Raw genomic sequence first — 20876 nt, 5'->3', positions numbered from 1 at the left:
TATTGACATAGTTTTTGTTTGGGAAGAAAAAAGGCTCGCAATGCACCCACCTTTGTTATCAATAATTACTGATAAATATTTCTTCAACCCAGCGTTGATGTGCTTTGACGCCTTGTCTTTAGATGACGCCACTGTTTGCACGTAAACCTGAGGTAAAGTTTGCATTACCTGAGGGACGCTATGTCATGGCAATCTAAAAGAGTCGTGTTTTCGCCATTTACAGCGTGCGCAACGCAGTGAGCTATGCCAATTCCAGATTTCTCGGGCAAAAATTTTGAAAATTTGAAAATTGTACTACACTCTTATGGAAATATTGGAGGTAATAATCCATTATTCTGGTATGTAGCAAGATCTTTCTTTTGAAGTGTTTCCAGCGATCGCATCGAACAGTTAAGATCGTCATAGAAAAGCAATGGTGTGAACGCTTTTGACGATTCCAAAAACGTGAATAGAAACAAAAATGCAAGACTGCCATCGGGTGATCTCCGGATATATTGACAGTTAAAGTGAAAACTTCCAATATATGAAAAACTTGCGTTCATAAACGATTTCCCGTTGAAGAATGGTTTTGCCCAGAATTGCTGGGTATTCGGTACGCCAGCTTCCTGTGTACGTCCAACTAGAAGTGTCTAATAACTGCAGCTTTAAATCAAATCTATTTCATTTTAGGAGACATTACCCCTGTATACATTGCACTCAACGCTCCAAGTACGCTGCGAAAAACTGTCCTGAAAAGCGATACAAGTGGGGCCTAAACAAACACCCATTCATGAAGACGTCGGCTTGGCGGCCGAAGGCTGTCCCAACAAAGATAGAAAGACAGATCTTGTGTAAGTTGGGGCTACCGAAAAGATAGAAAAATCACAAGCCCCTGCCTCACGCAGGCGAACATTTGGCACCTCTCCGGCACAGCTATAATAGCGAAGAGATCCAAAGGCATGTCGTACCACTGCGCACGCTGATTTCAAACAGTCTGTTGCAGCAATTGCTCAACCCTTGCATATAAGGAAGCTGCTTGATTCTTTGCGATTGTTTACGTTTTACTCCATACAGAAAAAAGCCGCTAATCAATCAATAAAATGCATGTGGACAGAGGACACAGTTCGCCCGACATCATGCACCTTCCGTTGGCGCTACATTGGACCCGTCTACGCTGCTCTTTGCGTCGAGCGAAACCTGAGCGGCAAGTCAGTCGTCTTAACCCTACCGAAGCGTGCGACGTCGACGAGGCTGCACGCGATAGTAGTCGGCCACCTTTACTTGGCTTTCTGGAATTATTCTTGATTTTTCCTCTGCTGATCGGTATCTCTGCTTCCCCTAGCAGTTGGCGCGGCTCCGAGTGCTGAACGCGCGTGGCCTAAGAGTTAAATGTTCGGGAGCCGGTTTCTAGGAGTACACACTGGGCAACATTCATTGCCTCAAACGAAAAGGCAATAACAATCGCCACCTGATCGTCGTGCAAAGAAGTGCGCTAATACGTTCTACTGTCATGTGCCACACGTCGCCCGGCTAGCTCAGTCGGTAGAGCATGAGACTCTTAATCTCAGGGTCGTGGGTTCGAGCCCCACGTTGGGCGTAAAATTTTTCCTTATTATGAAAAGATATTCTATTTCTTTTTTTACGTGCAGTATTTTTCCTGTAATGCGCCTCTTAGCGCCTGCGATACAGAGTGTAAAAATAATAATTGTTTTTTTTTGTCTGTCTCATATATCGTGGGACACCTGAACCGCGCCGTAAGGGAAGGGATAAAGGAGGGAGTGAAAGAAAGAAGAAACGAAGAGAGAGGTGCCGTAGTGGAGGGCTCCGGAATAATTTCGACCACCTGGGGATTTTTAACGTGCACACACTTCGCACAGCACACGGCCGCCTTAATTAGCGTTTTGCCTCCATAAAAACGCAGCCGCCGCGGTCGGGTGTAAAAACGTACATTTTCATTTCTGCTCGCAGAAATACATGGGTTGCTGATCTACTGGATGATGCGGCCTTTTCCAACATATTTATCAAAACAGTGCCTATTGCAAGTTTAAGCTCTCAGATATGTCTGATTGTAATATGCTGCATTAACAAATCATGTCAGTTTTTAATTTTGCTTTCGACTTACTTACTTCATTGGCCTGCGCACTTGTGCCCTGTTTTATCATCCTCTGATATTCAGAAACCACGAAAAGTAGTTAATTCTACGAAAATGCGAATTATGTTGCGTATTTTCTTAAATATTTCGTATGTTTCCACACTCCTGCAGTGATGGGACCATTAGCGCATAAATAGTGGAGGTTCATATCTTTTATACACTCCCAGCCCCTGTGAATTACTGGGTTTAACTCTGTTTAAGAGAGCTTTCTGCCATCTTTGACCTAATGCAAGCGTTGGTAGAACAATAATAAGAACTTGCTGACAGTAATAATCTAGCAGCTGTACTACACAAAGCGAATGTGCAACAATTAAAGAAGAAAAAAAATTTACTCCGTCGAGCCGGATTTGAACCAGCGACCTATGGATGTCCATAGTGCGAAGCCTGCTACAGTCCACCGCTCTACCAACTGAGCTATCGACGGGGACGGATGCGAGAAGTGCGAAACGAGCTTTCTTTCCTTTGAGTGCGCCATGTGCAGCTTCTGATTCAGGAACCGCAGTACCAGATTATCCATTACCCTTGACAGGACAATGGCCCGGAGTGGCTGGCGCTGCAATTTCAATTACCTTGTGTTCTGCATTGGGAGGCTTTTTTTTTTTGTCATTCATCTTTCTCTTGTTGGGGGGGTCCTTTATCCACTTTAGTTTGTCCTATTTTGTTAGTTTATTTTTTTCTATATCCGCGATCGTAGTTATCCATTCAGTTATGGGTTTTACACAAGCGCATGGGAAATACTATGCGGATTTGTAGCCGGTCGTTAGTAATAGCCGTATCAGTTTTTATAGTTTCGAATTCGCGATTGCCCTCGGGTAATTGTGGCTTAACAAATTTGAAGTACCTATCGTGCCTTTTAAAGGTCACACGACTTAAGCGCGCGCCCTGCAACGCCCGTCAGTACTCGTCACTGCATGGCGCACGTGACGCGTAGTCTTGTCGGCCCCGCCCACGCTAGGCTGTCCTCACTACCGTGCTACGGTAGCAAGAAAACATTTTCACTTTCGTCGCCAAAGGCATTGTCAATGGCGGAAACTGACCGCTTTATCCGTGGCACTTGACAATTGGAGTGTTGGCGGTGTTTTTCAGCATAGCTGCGGAGGAAATTTCCCGAAACGGTATTCTTTCATTTGTGATGATTTAAAGCGCCACAGAAAGGTGTTTGAGCTTGTCTTCAAAATGCTTGCACTATGTAGAGTACAGGCCACCGAGCGTCCATGCCGCGTGCGAGACCTCAGAAGCAAGCGGGAAATTTACAATACATTGTTAAAAATACCCGCTTTCGCACCTCGCGGCGACGCGCGGTGCCGGGCTTTCGCACGAAAGCCTGGCAGACGACGTCACCTCTTGCAAATGACGTGAGTAGTCGGGGGCTATCATTGGTTCAGAGCGCCAAGCAATTTTAGACGTCACGCGCTACCGCGGCCACGGCCACTAAGCGCGCGCCGCAGCCGGCGGAGGTAGGGTAGGGGCCGCGTGAATGGGGCCGGCGGAGGAGCGCCGCCGTTTTGGCGTGCGAGAGAAGGAAAGGCGCGAAGACGCGGAAGTTCACACTTTGTCTGCATATATTTCAGCTTCCACAAAACGCATTAAAATAATTCTTGCTGGGAGATAATTATGAACCGTCGTCTTTTAACGTCCCAGACATATCGCACCTTTATTGAAACCCCTTTTCTGGGTCCCTTTAAAGACGAAATTAGGCAAAGGTCTACCCCGCCTAAACCTAACTAACCAAAGCGAAAGCTTGAAAGTTAAGCCCGGTAGAGCTTGGCTGGACTTGGGTGTTGCTTGGTGGTGATGACTGACGTCTAGCCAATGTTTACCAGGCTTAAGTTTAAAGCTTTCGCTTTGGTTACTCTCTTCGTCTCTGTGCGGCAGCCCCTCGGCAAGCTGCGTCCACTGGATGATCGGATTCGGCCTGTCGTCTTCGCAGCCTGTGAGACGCAGACAGCTCACGAGGCGTCTCGCCTGGATCATCCATGACGACTGCTGCCGCTATATTCTCGAGAGCTGTTGCAATCCGTTGGCAGCGCCTGTGAGGCTGCGGAGGCTATCTATACAGAGCGAGCGCATGGCTCCGGCGTAGTTGCAATTAAGTGACGTCATGGTTGTCACGGGACTATGCAGAGGCGAGCGCTCGGTGTCGGCGGCGGCGGCTGAGTGGCGTCACAGCTGCCACGTGGCTTCTCCTTGGTTCAAGGTCAAACTCGCGCATACGGCGAGGAAGGTGAGCAGGGGAGCAGTAAAAGCTTTCGCTTTTAAAAGATCAGTAGCTCGTCCAACAAAGGTTCCTTTGCGAGACGATAACTTGGCTTCAACTAATGAGAGTTCACAATTATATTTAAGTACAGATAACGACAAAGCTTGCGACTCTGCAAAAGCGGCGAGGATTTCAAAAGAGAAAGGATAGATAGCGACATGCGCATTATGTCGACAGGTGTGAGTTTTTAATGTACAGGGCATTACGCCCGCGTGGCGTTGCAGGGAAAGCAATAAACGCGAACAGCGCCGCAATGCTGGCAAAATTGAGAAGGGTAGATGATGCTTGTCGTCTGCACAAGAGCGTCCTTCTCTTCTATTGGCCGCTGGTTTTTCCCTCGAGAACGCTCACCTCGTTCAAGAAAACCATCTAAGAGAGGTTACAAGAACTAGTTTCAGTGAATGAAAACTCGCAGTTATATTTAATTAGGAATGAGCGCCTTATACGTTCCGCTGTTGTGTCATTACATAATACCTCTCAGAAATAAGGAAGCTCTGAAACATCTGCTGTCGTTAACCTGTCTCCATGCTTTCGTGGATCCGATAGCGATATTTATGACTCAGAATGCGCTAGAGAAGAGATTATATGCAGCCTTTATTTTTTTCACTCAGCAGTGGTGATAAAACATTCATGAAGTTTTATTCGTACAGGCTCTTTCTCCTAAGACTTCACACAATTTTTAAAAATAGGTTTTCTGAGTTAGAAGAGCGCCTTTTTCTGCATAGTATTCTAAGCGCTGTAGTACATCAGAATGTAGCTAAGACGTGCTAACTATAAGGATGGTTAACTAGTATTGAATAGTGAACTGCGCCATTCAAAAACCCCGCGCTTGCGGGAGGGCGCGAACACGACACGCCACAATCTCAGCTCCGCCCGTGCTGCCATCCCTCCCTGCTCGTCGCCCTTTCGCTGCAGCGCGGGCGGTGCAAAGATTGTCACGTGGTACCTGCGTCACGCAGGGTCGCGATTTGATTGACATCGCTCTGCGCTCTCCATGCACGCGGGCGCTTTTCGAATGGCGCGAGAAATGGCCAATATTAGTCGAGCCATAGCGGCGAGGGCAATTGCGTTTTCGAAATTCTGAGAACTGATATGGCTGTTAATAACAGCAGGCTACAAATCTGCAATTTCAATCAGTGCAAGTCAATAATAGATAAAATGTTTGCTATTATAAATTACTTACACTAGTTAGCATGATTCGCCCGTTTTTGGACGTCCGCGGAAACTGCAGTATTACTATGTCGCAAAAAGCTTCTCTTTACCTTAAAAGCCTACTTTTAAAAGTTTTGGACCTTCTAAACAAACCACATTGTATATAGTGTTTCACTAACTCTGCTTGCTTACGTTGCTCGAGCAGATTCCTTCCGAAAATATATTTCGAGTATATTTTCTTTCATTTTCCAGTCGCACAGCACTGTGGTGGTGGCCAGTGACAGCCGGTAAATACCCCAGTACTGCATGGCTAGTACATGTCAGTATCGCTTCTCGTGGAATGCCTTTAAATCTGGGAAGTTTCTTGATTTTGCAAAGATTGCGCTATCAGCTGTTAAATTCAGGTGCATCGCAACATTTTTCAGAAAATCGAGAGGCAGCTTTGGTAGTGGCCTGTGGCATAAAAGCAGTGCATTACAAACGAAAAAGTAAGCGCCGAGTATAGATTTTTTCAGACGTGCATTCACTATGCATTTGTAATTTGCCAACCAACGCTGCCTCAGATTTTTGCTGAGGATGTATTTCTTGAAACAAATATGCATGTGGCTGTGGTTCAGCAGGAAGATGAGACGGCATGCTACTGTGCAATTCGAAGTGATCCAGAAACACGATATGTTGGGGATCCCAATACGCAACACGAACGAAGCTCATCAGTGTTATCGGTATGAAGTCCTTTGGGTCTGCTTTATGTTCCTTGAAAATATACTCTTCCGAAGTAGTTCTTGTCTTGCACGGTCGCTTGTAGATGTAGTCGGATACAAATCAAGAACAAAGCGGCTAAAAAGCAGTAAACAAAAGACGAAATGACAAAGCATAAAAAGAAAGCTACGCCCAACGTGGGCTCGAACCCACGACCCTGAGATTAAGAGTCTCATGCTCTACCGACTGAGCTAGCCGGGCTATGGGCGACGGGACAGAGAAGCATGTATTAACGCACATGCTAGCTGGCCGGTCAGGTGGTAACCCTTTTGGAGTCTTGCCAAGGTGTGGCAGAGTTCATTGGCCGACGTAGCAGCCTTCACAGAGCAGCGGTACTGCTGCAACCTCGCCGAGCAAACGGTGCAGCACTTGGAGTTGTGCCAACCGAAACCAGAACAGCAGGTACAAAGCATAGTAGAAAACGAAGGAAAATAAGTCTTCTTGGTGGCTCGATGAGGTAACCAACCTGGCGCTTGCGTGCAGTCCGACGTCTCGTCCACACCTTGCGCTGTTTTAGATTAAGATTTCGGGCGCATCGACCGATGTCGCGTCCATGTTAGCGCCACGGCAGATGAGCTCGGGAGAACTGTGCCTCCAATTTGCATACAATTTTCTCTGGCATCAAGGATACAACCTTCATCGTATCGGCGAGCTAAATAATTAAAACCTCCACTGCTAGCCTTTCTTAATGATTATACGAAAGAAAATATTCAGGGTATATTATTCAAGGTAAGGGAGCCCGGAGGAAGAAACATGTAAGCGCATCTAGTTTTCAAAGCATAGCATGAAGCTCGGTGTAACGATTCTTGCTGCGTTCTAAAAGCGCTGTTCAAATATGTCGTCCTTTGCGTAATCCCGTTCTTAAGTGAACAAATGCTTCATACATTCATTCTCACTCTTAAAGAATGTAGGTTACCAGGATCCACGCAAGAAACCAAACAGCCCCACATTATTTTCCGTTTTTGCTTCAAGGTCGAAGTACATGTGTGCTTGCTAACAAAAAAATGGCGGTGGTTAAGCTCTGGTTACACCTGGAGTGACAGGATAGCTACAGCTGGCCGAGGGGAACTTGGTCACGTGACCAGAGACGGCGCGGCACCGCTGGAGCTTCTCCGCACCACGTGACTAACCACATGACAGCGTGGCGGCGCCGTCACCCTGTGGCTGCGCCGCCACGCTCAAGGCCCGAAATGCTACCGTAATGTAGCTATCGCTACAAAACGTGACGACATCTCGCGCTGATGATGGCGACATCGGCAAATTTACCCGCGGCGAGTCCCTCGTTCAGATACTGCTGCTAAATGTTGCACTTCGGGAGGGAATATGTTTGGGCGCATTGGTTCGTTTTTACACAAAAAGCATGGCACGGTAACTACAGAGGACGAGGCAAGGACATGACAAGCGCTTGTAGTTAATAATAATTCCTGTAGTGTTGCCCATATGAATTTGTCTCTCAGTTTGCTTCGAGCGCACAGAGTTTTAGCGCAGGCGGCGTTTTTGCTTTGACAAACTGACTCCTTTCGCATAACCCCCCTGCCTTTATTCACGCATTCGCGTTGCCGGCAGCTATGCAGAAAGTCTCTCCATGAAAATGTCAACGTGAGGCACCAGCTTAGTCCAGTGGTGAGAACGTCATGATCGTTTGCAAAGCGCTGCTCCGCGAACAGGGATAAAACAATTTATTCGCCCACTTCTCGTGACATCATCGGACTATGGGTGATACTTACTGGGCACTCTAGCGCCGTGTCATTGTACGCGCGAGGCAGGCACAAAGGCTAGCGAGCTGGACAGAGTCAGATGTTGAAATGGGAAGGGGATTCATTAACGCTTTCTTTTTGCTGGTATTCAGTTAGAAAAGGCGCTGCTACCGAGTTCGTCATAATCGGCTAATCGGACAGATAGTAGCGAACGCAGAAGTGCCCAGAAAAAAAGAATCCCTGCCGCGATGGCCACCTTCAAGCGGAGACAAGATGCGAAATTCAAGCAAGTTTTGAAAATCTCTACGTGCCCAAAATTAATTGGGATCCAGTAACTATGGCGACTCTATCTCTTTCTACCCTCTTCTTTATGAATTCCTTCGTTGGCTGGTTAAAGTGTCCAGCGAGAATGAGGCACCAGTTGCGGCGTGTTTCTTGTTCTCTAAAACATTCACATTTGCAGTAAAATAAAACGAGACAAGAAAACACTCAGTGCACAAAGCGAGGAAAGTGGATAGCGGCGCAGGCCCCTCGAGGCCATTGTCCCGTCAAACGTAAAACGATGCGCTGCCGCGATGGCTTTTACTGCAAGGGCTGCTCACAACGCTCTTAAGGAAAAGAAGCCTCGTTTGCCTCCGTCCCCGTCGATAGCTCAGTTGGTAGAGCGGTGGACTGTAGGAGGCTTCGCACTATGGACTTCCATAGGTCGCTGCTTCGAATCCGGCTCGAAGGAGAAATTTTTTTCCTGGCTTCCTGAGTAACCTTGCGCAGTGAACAAGCGCTGATTACATTCAGCAGTTATTTCCGCTGTCCTATTGCAACTTTTACCAAAGTGTTTTCCATTTGCGTTAGGGTGCGAAATTGCAGCTTTAGGTACGAATTTGCGGAGTTGGCATAAACATAAAAGGCGGATATTGAATATTAAGCACGCATAGCGAACGTTGCGTTTTAGATCTACAGCCGGAAGCTGTGTGCGCATGGGCGCCACTCGCATACGTGGTTCGTTCCCAGCCCGGTAACTGTGCAGTACCGAGGTAGCCGCAAGCTAAAGCTTTCTACAAATAATACTCGCGGAACACGTGCCATGGAAGCTTCGGAAGGCAGTGTACGCAGTAACGCTAATCTCACACGCTCAATGAACGTAGAATTCACGAAAAGGGAATCTGTATCACGGTCTTCACCGTACGCACAAATTATCGTAAACTGAAAAGGGCGCAGGGTAACGTTGTCAGCTAATTGTTATGTCTTCAAGAATTTGCGCCGTCAAATGACGGACAGTAGTTGCAGCTGTCTCGGCGCTACCCAGTTCCCTTGAAGGTAACAGTGTAGTGTTACGCCGCGTTGCCCCACTCACTGGGACCCCCAACACCTCTCTCTATGATTAATAAATGTGTTCACCACCCGCTCACCGGTATACATTTTTATGAAGCGGCTTTCTGCGTGGCTGCCGAGGACATAAATCCTAAACTGTAATGAAATTCTCGATAACTGGGCGTGCGGTTGCAGTCCAACTTTTCTTAAACTTAATGCTAGCAAAACCAAAGCGATAATATTTCGCACCCGAAATAATATATTTAAGGTGGATAGTACACTACGATATTTAGGCCAACCTAGCGAACCTGTCCAACAACATAATTCTAGGTGTAAAATTTCACAGCGATTTGAGCTGAAACGATCATATCGGCTGCAACTGTAAAAAGCTTTCGGTCGTTGCTGGGGCGCTATCCCGCTGTCGAATGCTACTGCCTGCAAAAGCTAAGCTTCAAGTGTTATGTTATGTTATGTTATGCCTTATTTTTTTCTCAAATAAACTATTGCAACCTAGTTTAGCTTACCACAACAAAAACCAATGTAAACAAAATCAGTGTCCTTCAAAATAAAATTATGTGCCCCATAGCAAATATTGATCCTGGCTTGATCACCACCGATAGTTTTCCTGACTACATTATTATCCAATCCATCACTTTTATGAGTATCTCATCTTAAAGTGATGTCTCTTTTCCACAAAAGAGTTGGAACCTTTCCTTGTAACATGTATCTTCATTGACACGCCATGAACACAATGTTGTCACCCGTAACACCGGCCCTCGCTCATTCCTCATTTTCGCACCGATTATATACGTTGCAGTCCATAAAGCACAATCTACCTGTTGTATTAAATCGGCATAAAGATATTGTTACGAGGAAATACTATTTACAGCTATTTACAAGTGTTGGGGGTTACAAAAAGAGTTCCTAGCAGGGAACACCAACGCGAACAGGGAGCTGCTGCATTAACCTCCTCTTCGTTCGTCCTCTCACGCGGAAGGCCACTTCGTCTTCCACTGCCACTTCGTCGTAACATGACTCCCGGCGGCACGAGCGCCGTCTCGGCGCTACGCCGGTGGTCGAGAAGCAACGTGGTATTGCTTGAGGCGCATGGCGTGAACAATATCGGTGGGTGCATGGTCTACATGATGAGGATGCAGGCGTATGAGGAGCAACTTCATACGTGATGTCGGTGACCTGACGCACCACACGATAAGGGCCATGGTAGAGGACAAAGTTTCTCAGAGAGGCCGACGCGGCGGGAAGGAGACCACAGAAGAACGAGCGACCCCGGTTAGTAGGTGACATGGCGATGGCGATTGTCGTACAGACTTCTGTGCTTGCACGGACGCTTGAGCCGACTACGGGCGATTTGGCGAGCGTCTGCAGCTTGAAGAATGGCGTAACGGGCGTAGGCGGTGACGGGACGGTCAGCGGATAGGACAAGTGTGTCCAAAGACAGGACGGCGTGTCTCCCATATAAGAGATAGAACGGAGAGTAATTAGTTGTGTCATGCCGGGAGGTGTTGTAAGCGAATGTCACGTAGGGCAATTCGAGATCCCAGTCTTTGTGGTCGGGGCAGACGTACATAGACTACATGTCTGTTAATGTCCGGTTAAAACACTCGGGCGCGTCTATAGGGCGCAGAAGACCGAGAAGTAGTGCCGAAGGCTTCTTGCTGCGTTGACAGAGCTCGCAAGTGGTGACGTAACGCTACTGTACGGTATAAGCCAGGCCAAAAGAATCGGCGCCGTATTCGGTCGTAGGTTCTTGCCACACCAAGGTGTCAAGCTGCAGGCAGGTCATGGAGTTCTGCGATTATAGAAGAGCGCAGCTGCTGAGGAATGACTAGAAGGTGGGAGGGCCCGTCAGGACGGAAGTTGCGGCGATAGAGGATGCCATTTTTGGTATCGATTGGATTGGAAAACATTTAATTCGTCAGAAAAGACGGAATGCTGACGATCCGTGCTAGGTGGCTATCAGTCCGCGGCTGACAGCGACCTGGGTAGCCCATTCAATGACCCGGGTTTGAACTCCCAAGTCTGAGCTGACCAACACAGCCTCCCACTGCTCGAGAGTAGGAACCTGTATTAGAGATTTCTGGGGCGGCTCCTCTTTACAATTCCACAATAGGTGATCATAAGTGGCTAAATCACCACATAATGTACATGCAGGGTCGTATCCACCGGGGTAGAATTTTGACAACAGGTAAGGCGTCATGAAGGATCGCGTCTGGAGTCGCCTCCAAGTGGTCTCCTGCTCCTTATTAAAGGCTTTGTCTGGAGGAGGGAATATCCTCCTTTCAAGTTTAAAATGATTAGTAATATCGCGAAAAGATGATAGGCCGTCCTTCGAAAAACTCTCAGCAACGACAGCGTCCCCTGCTCGGCTGACGAATCCTCGAGCTGTTATGTGTGCCGCTTCGTTACCAGGGTTCCCCGAGTGAGCCGGGACCCATATCACTTCAATAATTCTGTCTAAGTCTTTGGTTTGACCCAATATGCTCATTGCAACCTGAGAAGCTTTATGGAGGAAAAACGCTAAGGCTCCCGTGTGCTGTGCGATGTCAGTGCACGTTAAAGATCCCAAGGTGGTCGAAATTATTCCGGAGCCCTCCACTACGGACCTATTTGTTCCTCTCTTCTTTAACTCCCTCTTTTATCCCTTCCCTTACGGCGCGGTTCAGGTGTCCAACGATATATGAGACAGATACTGCGCCATTTCCTTTCCACCAAAAACCAATTATTATTAATAACCTGAGAAGTTCTGCCCCTCGCATAATTGCGTATGGCAAATTTAGAGTCGCTGAGTATGGTAGTAGCTTTTGTGTTAATGATAACAAGGGCAATTGTCGCCTCTTCTGCTGTTTCCGAGGATTTCGTTATGGTAGTGCCGGAGACTATCAGTTTACCTTGCGTATCCACCGCCGTTAGTGCGAACGCTTGTTTCTGGGGATATTCTGCGGCATCTACATATACTGCATGTTCATCTTGGTTGTATATGTTGTGTAGAGCTTTTGCCCTAGCCCTTCTCCCCTCGTGGTGAGCAGGATGCATATTCTTAGCTAGCGGCTTAACTCTTATTACCTTAGCGATGCGTTTAGGTATCTGTGTTTTGGTATCTTGAGTGGCAACTGTATGCCTAGGCCTAAACGATCAAGTATGGTTCTTCCTCCTTTGGTGCGGGAAAGCCGGCCTCTCTGCATTGTTAAGTGTGCCTCTGTAAGCTAGTCTAAGGTGTTGTGTGCTCCCAAGCCCAGAAACCTTTCGGTGGAGGTACAGTTCGGTAGCCCTAATGCTACCTCGTATGCTGTTCTAATCATAGACTCTACTTTGGCTTTTTCACTACTGTCTAATTTTAAGTATGGGAGTGCGTAGACAAGCCTGCTTATTACAAATGCTTGTACTATTTTGCAAAGTTCTGTCTCCTTCACTCCCTTCCTTTTGCTTGCAATTCGTCTAATTAGTCTTACCGTCATATTGACGGTTGTCTGGAGTTTTTGTAGTGTTTTCTTGTTCTTCCGGCTTGACTGAAGGAAGAGTCCTAGGATTCTTATATTTTGAACTTCCTTTACAGGGAGCCCTTCCACCCAGATTTTCAGTGGAGGCGGAGGTTTGTAATTTTTCTTGTATTATGTCTACAGCTTGTTGCAGGGCATCCTCTATCTGACCATCGCTGCCAGTTGTGGTCCATAAAGTGATATCATCTGCGTAGAATGTGTGTTGCAGCCCCGGAATGGCTGCTAATTTAGAAGGAATTTAAATTAGTGAGAGATTAAAAAGGAAGGGTGACAGGACTGAGCCCTGTGGCGTTCCTTTACCTACAAGTGAGATAGAGTCTGATTTAATCTCTCCCACTGCTATCTCTGCCGTTCTGTTACTGAGAAATGACTTGATGTACTGGAAAGTTCTTTCCATGGGTTGATGTCCGAGAGATTCCTTAAAAGATAGCATCGTGCGTGACATTATCAAACGCCTTGTTCAAATCCAATCCTAATATAGCTTTAGTTCCTCTGCTGCGTTCTATGTCTATTATGTCTGCCTTGAGTTGCTGCATAACATCTTAGGTAGAAAGATTAGCCCTGAAGCCTAGCATGGAGTTAGGGAGCAAGTTATTGTCCTCAGCGTATTCTTGTAGCCGATTGAGAATTATATGTTCCATTAACTTTCCTAAGCAGGATGTTAAAGAGATTGGGCGTAGATTCTCTATACACAATTTCTTGCCTGGCTTTGGAATGAATATAATATTTGCATGTTTCCATTCTTGTGGAATGTTTCCGTTTGTCTTGGTATTGAAGAGATGCAGGTAGCGCTTCGAGGTTCCAGAGCTGAGTCCCTCAATGATAGTTTGCAAACATGGGTCCTTGCATTGCTCCTCAGCGATATTGTGTAGATCAGAAATTCCAAATAGAGAAGGGATTTCGTCAGTGTCACTGAGATGAGGGGGCTCGACAGGGTACCGAGACAGGTAGTCAGCGTCTTGTCGAAGACGTCCAGACTTGTACACAACAGTGTACGAATACTCCTGAAGGCGTAGCGCCCAGCGGCCATTACGATCGGAGGGGTCTTTCAGCGAGGACAGCCATTAAAGGGCATAGTGGTCCGTGACAAGAGAAAAAGCACGCCCGAACAAGTATGGCCGAAATTTAGCTACAGCCCAAACCAGGGCGAGACACTCCCGTTCGGTAATCGAGTAATTTCGCTCGGCAGGTGAAAGCAGGCGGCTAGCATACGCAACGACGCGGTCTGGACCCCTGGAGCGTTGTGCGAGCACTGCTCCGCTCCCGTAGCCGCAGGCGTCTGTGCGGAGTTCAGTAGGGGCCGCGGGATCAAAATGTGCCAGAATCGGTGATGACGTCAGCAGGCGGACAAGCGTGGAAAACGCATTTTGTTGATCAGGGCCCCAAGTAAACTCGGTGTCGGTATTCAGTAGGTCAGTGAGGGAACGAGCGATAAGGGAAAAATCTTGAATAAAACGGCGAAAGCAGGAACACAGCTCAAGAAAACTGCGCACGTCCTTCTGGGACTGTGGACGAGGGAAATGTTCCACCGCTTCAATTTTAGCAGGATCTGGACGTACGCCGGAGGCGTCGACGAGATGTCCAAGAATGGTGAGTTGCTGGCGGCCGAGTCGGCATTTGGACGAGTTGAGCTGTAGCCAAGCCGTACGAAATACAGTCAGGATACTGCTGAGACGCTCAAGGTGCGAGGCAAAGGTGTGCGAGAAGACAACAACATCGTCGAGGTAGCACATACACGTAGTCCACTTAAATCCGCGAAAGAGCGAGTCGATCATCCTTTCGAAGGTAGCTGGTGCATTACGAAGTCCGAAAGGCATGACTTTGAACTGTTATAAACCGTCAGGTGTGACAAAAGCTGTTTTTTCACGTTCCTGCTCATCAAAGGCGATTTGCCAATAACCGGAATGAAGATCAATGGAAGAATAGTATTGAGATTCGTGGAGGTCGTCGAGAGCGTCATCGATCCTTGCGATTGGGTACACGTCTCTTCTTATGATGCGGTTCAGGTGGCGGTAATCAAAGCAGAAACGCCAACTGTCGCCTTCCTTTTCAACAAGTACGTCGGAAGAGGCCCAAGGACTGGAGGACGGTTCGATGGTGTCCTTAGCGAGCATCTTTTCGACTTCTTTTGTATCACTTGGCGTTCGGAACTGGACACCCTGTAGAGGCGGCGGCGCTGAGGAGCGGCGTCACCGGTGTTGATACGATGCTGCACAATAGACGTACGCGCTAAAGGGCGGTCATTGAAATCACATATGTGCTGAAAGGATGGCAGTAAATGGGTAAGCGCCTGTGCTTGGTCTGCGGAGAGATCGGAAGCGATCATATTGGCATAATGGTCAGGTCTCTAAATAGCTGTGAAATGACCGTCCGAAGGGGGCGATAGACAGTTTGTGACTGCGGAGATCACGTACTCGTCGCTCGGGGACAGCGTGGCGAGGAACACGCCTTGAGAAAGCGTCTAGACATGCGTACTGAAGTTAAGAACAGGTAGACATGCGTTGTTTGCCGATACTGTGACAACTGTGTATGCAAAGGCAGCATTCTTTGTTACGGGCAAATCAAGGCCAGGAGTGATGACATACTGGCCGTTGGGAAGAGGTGGAACAGGTTTAAACAAAATGTAAGTAGCGGCTGCAGGTGGTAAACGGGTGAACTCGGCAGTACAGAGACGGTGCACAACTGGGGTAGGTGGTTCTAAGAGGAAAGGTAGGTCCAACTCAACAACAATGAATACATTTTGGCGCAAAAAGCTACACGAATACTTCAGTAAATTTTAATTGCCTTCTGTCTCGCCATTTGTGGTTATATAACTCTGTATATGTGCCCTGTTTTGTGTTGTGTGCTCTGTATTTATGTATGTATAATTGTTATATATGTACACTCTGTATACCATTTCTCTGTATATACTGGCTGTCGCTGCTCTGTAAACGTCTCCGGGACTCAGTCAAGGCCCAGTCGGACTTTTTGGCCCGGAGAACGTTTCATTGTATAGCTGGAGACGAAAAAGAATTGAATTCAATTGAAATGCACGATTAAAACCAGGGAGTTATGGGAAAGAAGTCAGTTTGTGGAAACAAAAACACAGCCTGAGCGAAAGCTCAAAGCGCTTGAAGTAAACTGAGAGGCAAAACGATGGGCATACAGGAAATTTTTCTGAAATACAACGTGGAGCAGGAGTTTCTGAACGTGGGACGCGCCATTGGTAAAATTCGACAATGTCGTCATCATCACCGCGAGATGTCGTAACAAATTTGTTAGTAAGCACACATTTGCTTCGATCTTGCAGCTGAAACGAAAACAGGTGTGCTGCTGGTTTGTTTCTTGGGTGAATTGAAGAAAGAATATATTGATTTTTCCTTGGGTTTGTTTTATGGGGTTTTACGTCCCAGAGCGACTAAGGTTATGAGGGACGTTATAGCGGAGGACTGCGGATAATTTCGGCCACCTGGGATTATTTAACATACCCTGACATCGCACAGCACACGGGTTGCCTTCATCGAAATGCGACTGCCGTAGCCCATGCTGAGGCAAACTGTATCGGGTCAGATGACGAGTGCCATTACCACTGAGCCAGAGCGGTTGCTAAGAAAGGAAGTCATGGTAACCTTGATTCATAACTGTGAGAATGAATGAAGCGTTTGTTGACTTAGCACTGGCTTTCAACAAAGGATGACGCACTTGAACAACGTCTTTAGAAGAGAGCAAAAATGGTGGCATCAAGCCTCATCTTGAACCTTGAAAAGTTTATGCGCAAAGACGTTTCTACATGAAGGCTCCCTTTGCCTGAATTAAGTTCCTTCGCAACCTTTAAAGAAGGTTGGACGTTTGAACCACTTAGCTCGATGACAGCAGAAAGTTTCAGCCATGCTTCTCGAGGCATCTGTGCCAGAGGACGTCGTCATCGATCGCGATCAGTTGTTTCTTCAACCGCCAGAGTAATCATTTATCTAGGACGAACATTGCATGCAAATTGGAGGCGATTTTCTCCCTGAAGCAATCTTCCGGGGTGCTAACGTGGACGCGGCAGCGCTGCTTGTTTCATCCAGCCGAGTCGGTACACCCGCGATCTTTATCGAAGTCAGAGCGAAGTGTGGACTCTCGAGACGTCGGAGGCACACCAGCGCCAGGTTAGTTGCCTCGTCTAGCTACCGACAAGGCACTTTCTTCGTTTTCTACGCTACTTCGCGTCTCCGTTTCTGGTTTCCGCTGGCACAGCTCCAGGTGCTGCACACGTTTGCTCGGCGAGGTTGCAGTTGTAGCACTGCTCTGTGGCGGCCGCTATAACATCGGCAAATCAACTCTGGTGTACCCCTTGGCAAAGCTACAAAAGAATGGCCGCCTGACCCTGCAGCCAACCGATGCTACTCTGCCGCCTCGGCCGTTGCCCGGCTAGCTCAGTCTGTAGAGCATGAGACTCTTAATCTCAGGGTCATGGCTTCAAGCCCCACGTTGGGCGTAATGTATATTTATGCTCCTCTTTTTCTTTTAAGCGAAAAGCTTCACCACGCCAGCTTTTGGAGCTGTCAGCGAGGCCGCAAGTTCTTGTATGTAGCTAGAGGTCACGGTGGCCACAACTTTCACCTTGAATGTAGGCAGAGGTCAAACCATGAGCATAACTGGTGGTAGTCAGCTTCGACACATGACGTCAGCTACAGCAGCGACACCAGCGGCTGTTACAAAATCTATCTCGACTTTGACCTTGACCTTTGATTTTTGCCCTTTGAGTTTAACCTTTGACATTTTACCTTGACCTCCGGTCAAGCGGAAACGCTTTTGCCGGCATCACATGCACTGGTCATGAAAGTGGGTTCTACATAAAACGCCGGCGCATTTTGGTGCGTTCAGCAGGAACGCTAGGTGTGATCGATGTGACGTAATAATATTAATTGGTTTTGGGGGAGAGGAAATGGCGCAGTATCTGTCTCATATATCTTTGGACACGTGAACCGCACCGTAAGGGAAGGGATAAAGGAGGGAGTGAAAGAAGGAAGGAAGAAGACGTGCCGTAGTGGAGGGTTCCGGAATAATTTCGACCACCTGGGGATCTTTAACGTGCACTGACATCGCACAGCACACGGGTGCCTTAGCGTTTTTCCTCCACAAAAACGCAGCCGCCGCGGTCGGGTTCGAACCCGGGAACTCCGGATCAGGAGTCGAGCGCCCGAACCACTGAGCCACCGCGCCGACTGTCGTGGAGACCGACACCCGAAACGCGCCCGTAAGGGAAAGTTAATGAAATGAAAATCGGTTTTAAGGAAAGGAAATTACGCCTGTCTCACATATCTCGGTGGACACCCGAGCCGCGTCTATGGAAGCCGCCAGTCGCTCGACCACAAACGCAGCCTGGGAGATGCAGCTTTTTGCTTTGGACCAGGGTTAACCAGAGTTAAACCACCAGCAATTTTTCTCAAAACCAACAGAGGTTTTATACTGCCCGGCCCTGGCTTCGGACTCCCATCGGCGAAATTCGTGATGGCGGCTGGAAGTGCTATACAGTAAAAAACACCCCACTCATTCAAAACCAGCAATAATGGTTACAGTAGACGGGACAGATACTTTACATTTTGATCTAAATATAGAGACATGTTCTGCCTCCATTGTTGGTTGAAAGAAGTAATCTAGCGCAACCAGCGTAGTAGAAAGCTTCTTTAGCCTTAAAGAGAATCATCTCCTATTTTTCCGCGTAATGTTTACGTAAATCCGCGCAAAAAACTTGTTCGCTATAGATGGCCCTTTAACGGAACGTGAAAGCTCTTTAGGCTGAAAGCTCTGGCTCCATGCGCAGCATTGGAACGGACGGCACTGCTCTTACTCCGCATATTTCGATATATCTGCATAGGTCGAGCAATATCGGCAATCATATTTATTAATGAGAAACGTTACTTGGCTGTGTCTGTCGGCGAGTGCGTGTCCGCAAACCGTGTCGGCAGCCGTTGTGTCTTTTACGGCACAGTTACGATCAAACGAATGATAGTAATCGAAAGGGTATTTTGTGAGGGTGATGTGCGACAAAATTTGTTGTCGATGGGATGAATAGTTCATTAATTAAAACAGAGAACCGGAAAATCGTCGAAATAGCGTGGACGTCGATAAAGTGAGAGGACGGGAAAACAACCGTGCATGGAAGAAAAGTGGACAAATAGTCAGAATGGAAATAATCTTTGAAATGGATTTAAATATGTTTGATGAGTGATAATTAATTGAACTAAAATATTTCAAGGACATAGAGTAATTTGTTAATCAATTAGAAGCAAAAGTCGTCGGACGGCACAGTAGTCTAGACGGGAAAGAGCAATGGCGCCGAATTTGAAAAACTAAATTTGTGATTAAGGAGAAAAGAGGAGTAACTGCGATAAATTAAGGCGATTAATTAAGGAAATAAAGTGATTTAATGAGCGTAAACGCGGTGGCGGCGAACCATTGCGGCTGCCATGGTAACACATGTTTTCGCATTTGCACACGTGAGCAGAATTAAGTGCCCTCATATTTTTGAAGCCTGTTATATTCTTAAGTATTTGAATAGTTTTACAATTGACAGATTTTTCGATTTTATAAATCTTCCAAACAATTGGTTTCGTGCTTGTACACATTTTTGTGAATCAGGAGTAATACAAGGCTTTCGCGCTTTCTTTAAAACAGGTAAAGTTATTTTAGGAAAAGCGGAATGGTATAAATAGCCGTGATTTTTTCTATGAACATATAGTATAGGATATTAAACCCTTTTCGCAAAACGATACATTCCAATTTATACTGTATAAGTGCTGTCAAATAAAATAAAGAGTCATTGCTGACAGCGGCGTTCGCAGCACAATCTGAGTGCCTACCATGCGTCCAATGGCTTTTATTAGCAAAGATCTCATTTTGATCTTGGACTTTTTTTCTCTCTGTTTTTATATGTTGCGACATTAAAACAATGAGTACAAGCTTCTCCTGGCCAAGTTCTCGGCGAATTCAGGGTGAAATTCTCGGTAAATGGGTCTTTGACCCCATCTTGATCAAACGAAAGTACGTTGTGTCATGGCGCTCTTTGGCCACAGATGCCCTTGCACCATAAACATCCATGATCCTTATCAAAACAATTGAAGAGTCAAAGTGTAAGAAGGACTGTCCAAGAAACTACCCGATCAATTTTTTAACGGACGAGCGTAAGGAGATGAAGGGCAGGCCAGGATACAGACGAAAGAAGTAAACAGTGCCTGACACAAATAAATATTTATGGAAATGCACGATTTTTCTTTCCTGTTTGTGTTGATTACAGCAACAAATTAGTTGTTTAGGCGTCTAGGCAGAGAATAGTTTCACACAGAGTAGAGGAAAAAGCACTATGCCACCGGAGCGACCCGAACCTACGCCCACCGCATTTCGCAAGCAGCCCGTCGGTAGAGCACTCGACATGCTGAGGTCATTAATTCGGATCTTACTAGTAATGTTGTGTTTTGGCCTACTGTCTTTGAAATTATATTGTAAGCGATTACGCAATAATTTTTATACTGCAATAAAGAAACAACAAAAAATCGCAGTTACGTCATGCTTTCTTTGTTTTCAGTGACAGCTGCCTTCTTTCGATGACAAATGTTTTGTGCTGCTGCCTGTATCCTCCTCTCTCATGCCTTTTCGGTTGCGAGTGATGCGCCGAATCATGCGGGAGATCTGGAGGGCAGTTGTCCGGAGACGCTGTAACGTGTGGTTGGCTTTCCTGTCGCTCTGAAGCCAAAGGCCCAGGATGCGGAAAAGAGGGACTTCCTTTATTCTCGTGCCTTCGAGGTAAACCTCGATGTCGCCGGGAGATTTGTAGGCATAGCCCTGAATGCGGATAATTTCGGATTTGTCGGGTGCGCAGCGGAGGCCGCAATTTGCTGCTTGTCTTTCTACGCAATTGACTGCCTCTTGTAGGGTGCTTTCTTTCTCGGCAAGGGAACCCCAGGTGGACCAGATGGTAATATCATCAGCGTAGATAGTACAGCCGATGCCTTCAATAGCCTCGAGTGCTTTTGCCATGCCGATCATAGCTATATTGAAGAGGAGAGGAGATGATAGAGCCTTGGGGA

The 20876-nt window shown here is 46.9% G+C and overlaps 5 non-coding genes across 5 annotated transcripts; 3 read left to right on the top strand and 2 right to left on the bottom strand.

Moving 5' to 3' along the window:
* Positions 1-1503: 1503 nt before the first annotated feature.
* On the top strand, positions 1504-1576 carry TRNAK-CUU (transfer RNA lysine (anticodon CUU)). Its single transcript has one exon. It is a non-coding gene; the product is annotated as a tRNA-Lys (tRNA).
* An 887-nt stretch (positions 1577-2463) lies between these two features.
* Positions 2464-2555, bottom strand: TRNAY-GUA (transfer RNA tyrosine (anticodon GUA)). The gene is given in 2 exon segments: positions 2464-2499; positions 2519-2555. It is a non-coding gene; the product is annotated as a tRNA-Tyr (tRNA).
* Positions 2556-6428: 3873 nt separating this feature from the next.
* TRNAK-CUU (transfer RNA lysine (anticodon CUU)) lies at positions 6429-6500 on the bottom strand. Its single transcript has one exon. It is a non-coding gene; the product is annotated as a tRNA-Lys (tRNA).
* A 2137-nt stretch (positions 6501-8637) lies between these two features.
* On the top strand, positions 8638-8729 carry TRNAY-GUA (transfer RNA tyrosine (anticodon GUA)). The gene is given in 2 exon segments: positions 8638-8674; positions 8694-8729. It is a non-coding gene; the product is annotated as a tRNA-Tyr (tRNA).
* An 8482-nt stretch (positions 8730-17211) lies between these two features.
* Positions 17212-17284, top strand: TRNAK-CUU (transfer RNA lysine (anticodon CUU)). The gene has a single exon. It is a non-coding gene; the product is annotated as a tRNA-Lys (tRNA).
* Positions 17285-20876: the final 3592 nt, after the last annotated feature.

Source organism: Amblyomma americanum, chromosome 2, assembly GCF_052857255.1.
Source record: "Amblyomma americanum isolate KBUSLIRL-KWMA chromosome 2, ASM5285725v1, whole genome shotgun sequence".
NCBI classification, from domain to species: Eukaryota; Metazoa; Arthropoda; class Arachnida; order Ixodida; family Ixodidae; genus Amblyomma; species Amblyomma americanum.
Note: the sequence above shows the minus strand (reverse complement) of the source record. Positions and strands in the feature narration are given on the sequence as shown.